At 42.9% G+C, this 6,148-nt stretch overlaps 1 long non-coding RNA gene across 1 annotated transcript; it reads left to right on the top strand.

Moving 5' to 3' along the window:
* Window positions 1-2,644: 2,644 nt before the first annotated feature.
* Window positions 2,645-5,184, top strand: LOC119409983. Its single transcript, XR_005186813.1, has 3 exons — window positions 2,645-2,771; window positions 2,877-2,905; window positions 5,125-5,184. It is a non-coding gene; the product is annotated as an uncharacterized LOC119409983 (long non-coding RNA).
* Window positions 5,185-6,148: the final 964 nt, after the last annotated feature.

Here is a 6,148-nt window from a genome sequence, read left to right as displayed (position 1 = left end):
CAGTGAGAGCTGAAGATCATGGCACAATGACACTAACAGGACCACATCATCTGCAAAGAGTAAAGATAGAATCCTGAGGTCACCGAACCGAAAACCCTCCGCCCACTGGCTGCACCGAGAAATTCTGACCATTAAAGTTATGAACAGAATTGGTGACAATGGGCAGCCCTGGCAGAGTCCAACTCCCACCTTAAAGGGGTCCGACTTACTACTGGCAATGCGAACCAAGCTCTCGCACCGCTTGTATAGGGACTGAACAGCCCGTAACAACGGGCCTCCAATCCCATACTCAAGGAGCACCCCCCACAGTGTACCTCGAGGAACACGGTCTAATGCCTTCTCCAAGTCTACAAAACACATGTAGACAGGATGGGCAAACTCCCATGACCCCTCAAGGACGCTAGTGAGGGTAAAGAGCTGATCCAGTGTTCCACGTCCAGTGTGGAACCCACGTTGTTCCTCCTGGATCCGAGGTTCGACCAACGATCGGATTTGCTTCTCCAATACCGCTGAATAGACCTTACCAGGGAGGCTAAGGAGAGTGATGCCTCTGTAATTGGATCACACCCTCTGGTCTCCCTTTTTGAAGAGGGGAATCACCACCCCAGACTGTCAATGCAGTGGCACTGCCCCCGATGTCCACGCAACATTGCAAAGGTGTGTCAACCAAGACTCCGTGAGTGGATGAGATTCACATTGATACAACATCCAGAGCCTTAAGGTAATCAATGTGAATCTCATCCACTCACGGAGCCCTGCCGCCTTGGAGCTTTTTAGCAATAATAATGCTTATGTATTGTCATCATTGTATGTTCCCGTACAATGGCAAAATTGGCTCTCTGCATTTAACCCATCCACTACCAGGTGGAGCAGTGGGCAGCTATGGAAAGCACTCGGGGAGCAACTGAGGATAGGGTGTCTTGCATCGGCGACCTCAGCCACATTTATGGACGGATCAACCCCAAAGTCTCCCTCCACAGCTTCCTCCATGGAAGACGTGTTGGTGGGATTGAGAATGTCTGAGAAGTATTCCTTCCACCTCCCGACGACATCACTGGTTGAGGTCAACAGCACACCATCTTCACAGAACACAGTGTTAGTAAAATTCTACTTTCCCCTCCTCATCCGCCTGATGGTTTGACAGAATCTCCTCGGAGCCGACTGAGGGTCTCTATCCAAGGTCTTACCAAACTCATCCCACATCCAAGCTTTCCGGTACTCCTCAGCGGCCTCCGGAGTTCCACTGGCCAACAAGGCCTGATAGGACTCCTTCTTCAGCTTGACCCCTAACCCCGAGTGTCCACCATCGAGTTCGTGGATGGCCACTGCGAGAAGCACCAACAACCTTGGGGCCACAGCTGAAGGCAGCTACCTCAACAAGTGTGTTGCAGAACATAGCCCATTGAGCCCGTTCACTGTCCCCCACTTCAGCTGGGATACAGTTACAGCTCTCCCAGAAGTTTGAGTTGAAGATCTCTGTGACTGGTTCTTCTGCCAGGCATTCCCAGCAAACCCTCACTACACGTTTGGGTCTACCGGGTCTGCCCGGCATCTTCCCCCACCATCTGATCCAACTCACTACCAGGTGATGATCAGTTGACAGCTCAGCGCCTCTCTTCACCCGAGTGTCCAAAACAAACTGCCGCAAATCAGATGACACGACTATGAAGTCAACCATCGATCTACGACCAAGGGAATCCTGTGCCAAGTGCACTTATGGACACCCTTACGTTCGAACATGGTGTTTGTGATGGACAAACTATGACTAGCACAGAAGCCCAACAACATATCACTGCTCGGGTTCAGATCAGAGAGGCCGTTTCTCCCAATCACGCCCCTCCAGGTCACATTGTCATTACCCACGTGGGCACTGAAGTCCCCCAGCTTGTGCACCTTCCAGCACCCCTGCCAAGGACTCCAAGAAGGCCTCTGAACTGCAGTTTGGCGCATAGGCACAAACAACAGTCAGAGCCCGTCCCCCACCCGAAGGCGAAGGGAAGCCACCCTCTCATCTGCTGGGGAAAAATCCAACACACAGGCACCAAGTCGAAGGGCTAGGGGCTAAAAGTAGACCCACATCAGCTCGACGCCTCTCACCATGGGCAACTCCAGAGTGGAATAAGGTTCAGCCCCTCTCAAGGAGATCAGTTCCAGAGCCCATGCTGTGTGTCGAGGTGAGCCCAACTATATCTAGTCAGTAATCCTCAATCTCGCCCACAAGCTCAGGCTCCTTCCCCATCAGAGAGGTGACGTTCCATGTTCCAAGAGCCAGCTTTGGTAAGCCAGGGTCAGAGCGCCAAAGTCCCTGCCTTTGGCCACTGCCCATGGCATCATGCATCATACAAGGTGTTCGTGTGGATGTATTTCCTAAACCAAACCAAATCAGTCTGGATGTTTAACAAAACACCATTTTTTTCCAGGTTCAAAACCTGTCTTTTTACAGGAAATAAAATTAGCTGTAGGTAAAAAACAAAACAAAAAACATTGACCCGAAACTAACAGTTTTAGCCCTAATAACTTTAGTAATACTCTTATTTATTTTTCTTTTTTAGACTGTTTGGCTGTTATAAAGGCCCAAACAAATTCAGCTTCAAATGCCGTCAGCAAAACTCCTGCCAGATCGACTGAATTATCTGCATCTGCCAAGAACGATCCGACAGCCGTGAATGAAATCAAAAAGGTGCCGGCAGCAGCTGCTGCTTCATCTGCTGTAGACTCCTCACTGACTGTCGGAGAGAGGATAGAAAGTTTCCTGAAGCCACATAAAATCAGTAAGACTCAATACATTTGGGTACAATTTGTAAATTTTAAGTATTTAACAAAAAACCCTAGGTTTTCTCTTGTTTTCACCCCATAATTTTTACCCTTCTTCACAGGTTGTTGGGACAACATCACGAAGTCAACAGTAAGATTTCCTAAACCACTTTTAAGATGTACAAAGTGTTACATTCTACTCGTTATTACTCTGAAGTTATAAATGTTGGGTAACATTCCCCAGTCCCTGAATGAACTATAGAAAAGTGCCAATTTATAGAACCTGGCTGAGATGGAAAATTTTGCTATTGCCGATGCCGATATGTCCTCAAATGCTTGTATCGGCTCTGCAGATATATCGGTCGGGCTCTGCAAATTCATGTTGCCAATAGCATGTCTTGGTTTAATAAAAGTGAGGTTCATTTTTGGTTACGGCTACCGCTTTAAAAAGTTCAGCTGACTTTGAAAAGTCTATAATTTCCAACCATCAGATAAATATTAAAGATGTATTTGTTCACTTACGCTTATCTGTGTATGAGTTATCAATCTAATGCATACAACAGCAAATCATAAATGTTTGTTTTGTTCTCTGTTATATTGAACACTGGTGAACTTTTCTTTATGTCCATTTATTTTAACATTTTACTTAAAACACAAAGGCAAAATGTTTTAGACAAAAATATTTTGTTTCTTGTTGATTTATAGTTTTTAGAAAAGAGAAATGTGAATTGGCTAAAATTTGAATTGGAATGTTCACATGCCTTAAATGCACGGAATGCCTAAAGCAATCTATGTCGGTTTGGAACGCCAATATTAATGCGTCTTTAAATTTGAGTTTGTCGAAACCTTTGACAAATCGGCTTCCTCCAGAGGTAAATCTGTTAGTATAAACGATACATTATTGTGTTTTATATTTGGTTAAAAATAGTGGAGCAATGTTTAGAAGGTACAAATCTGAATACAAATTGTGACTATTTATGTAGACATTTTGTTCACCGTCTTATATTAAGTTTGCTACTAAAAAGAGTAAGAGCTAGCACAGTTAATTCTGCTGTCAGACACATTGGCTTTGTGTTTCTGTTAGGCCTGTCATAACAAGTTTTGCTGGGCGATTAATTGTCTCAAATTATTGTGGTAACCAATAATATTATTTGAAATTTAACAATTATTAATTGTCAAATTTTAGATTTTTTTTTATTTGTTTGGAGTGTAGTAACTTTTTTTGACCACCTGATGGCAGTATAAGACTGAACCAAAGGATGGATAGTTGAGCAGCGTGTATCTTTAAGGAAAATGGGAGGGAGGGCCCTTGACATGAGCTGACATGCTGACATGGTGCCGCTCGGTGTGGTTTGAGCTCACACAAAGTTTTTAATAAATAAGTCAGTAAACAAGTTCTCAGCTTCTTTTTGCAGAGGAAAAAACAACTTGTACACAAAGGCACAGGTTTCAACCGTGAATTTTGGAACTCGACAAGACGGAGGTTTATTCCCGAGGTCGGCCTGTTAGCTTAGCTCGTAGCTTAGCTGCTTTTAACGATCCAAAAATGCGATTTTGGACGGTTAAAACAGATTTTAAAGAGAAAGGGAGGGGTCGGTGAAGAGCACCCGAGTTGAGCCATGTCTTCAGTAAAAAGAGAGACGCGAAGAAACGATAAAGCCGATAAATGAAAATGAGGTTGATAATTTTCATTCATCGTGCGATTAATTGATTTATTGTTTATCGCGACAGGCCTAATTTCGGTTCAGTTTTTTCAACTAGTTTGGATTTTTCTTGCCAAGCAGTGTCTTTAATATAACGGTAGTAAGTCTTTTGTGTTCTCTTTTAATTCAGTGAACTGAGTTGTTAAATAACACAAGAAGTATAACACAAGTTGAGAACAGCTCCTTCCAAAAACACATGAGTAATACGGTAGACATAGAGTTGCAATAAAACAATTTGAAACTGAGGGATGGACAAATCTACAGACAAATCTAGACTTTAATGAGTGTTTTTTTTATCTTTTTTTTTTGTTCATTACTGCGACACAAGGACTTTTTCATTATTTCACAGCTGTAAAAAAAATAAAATAAAGGTATCAGTATGTAAGTATGAGCCTGAGCATGTAACTCAGGAGTCGCCTGTAAGACAAAGAAAGAGCAGTGAAGGTGAAAGAAAACCCTCACGAGAGAGACATACGCAGCTGTATAGGTATTGGTTATCGGCCGAATAAGTTTTAACATATCGACCAAAAATTCAATAAAGTACCTTTTTCACCTCGACTTTGATCTCTGGGGCTCAGGTTAGTTATCGGTAACCATTTAGTCTCATAGCGTGTATTAAAGTGGACTTTTCTCAACCTGAGCTCATTTCCTTTATCTCTGTTGACAGATTTATTCAATTCAGCCACAGCTTCTGTTAATAACCAACCTGCCAAAGTATCACAGCGTCTGCTACACCGAGGAGGAGCTTGCTGAGCTGCTCGGAAACTTTAACTATTTTTATGATGACAAAACCATATACGTTATCCCTCAGGCATGCATGGTAGGTCTTAAATCTTTTTATTTTTTGTCTGATGTATAAATGGATTATGCTCAAGACTCTAGAATATTGATTGATATCTGACGTAAACCTGGACGTTGAAGCCAGGATGGGACCTGTTGACTGGTTCCAGTACAGTTTATGTCCTGCCTCTATGTTAACCAACAGAGCATCGATCTTTCCAAAGTCCCTGATTAGCCCCGGACCCCAATGTTTAGAGAACCCTACATTATTGTTATGGCTTTCTGCAAATTAATGGTTCACGGTGTTTAAAGCCTACTTTTATTATCAAATACTTAATGATTCCTGGTAGGTTTTTATTTACTAAAGATTTGTTTCACAGTTTTAAAGTTAACTACTAGTATCCAACAAAGTTGAGTCAGGTCCTCTGGACAGTTTCTTTGTGTTGAAGCGTTTCGTCTTCATCAGTCCGAGGAGCCACAACAAACTCAATCTTATAAATAGCACCTTCACATCGTGGGTTGCTGTAGTCCACCCTCTCCCCTGCCGCCTGCCCCAACTAGTCCGAGGCAATCTAGTCCGAAAGTTAGTTTGAGAAGGTGCTATTTATAAGACTGAGCTTATTGTGGCTCCTCAGGCTGACAAAGTCTTTTGGATGAAGGACGAAACGTTTCAACAAACAGAAACCGTGCAGAGGACCTGACTGAACTCTGTTGGATTTTTCTACCTGGATTGTTGAGCATGGATCAGGATAACTGTACTAGTAGTTTTATTCTCTGATTCTGATCCAAGTTATGTAAATATTCATTTTCTTTTGGAACTTTTCTGCATTTTCCACCTTCGTTTTGAGGTCCATGCAGCAAAAAACATGTATGGATGTGAAAGCTATTAGACAAATTAAAACCTTTCATGA

This window comes from Nematolebias whitei, chromosome 1, assembly GCF_014905685.2.
Source record: "Nematolebias whitei isolate Nwh7 chromosome 1, NemWhi1, whole genome shotgun sequence".
Classification (NCBI taxonomy): Eukaryota; Metazoa; Chordata; class Actinopteri; order Cyprinodontiformes; family Rivulidae; genus Nematolebias; species Nematolebias whitei.
The sequence above is the reverse complement of the archived record's forward strand: the minus strand, read 5'-3'. Positions and strand labels throughout refer to the sequence as shown.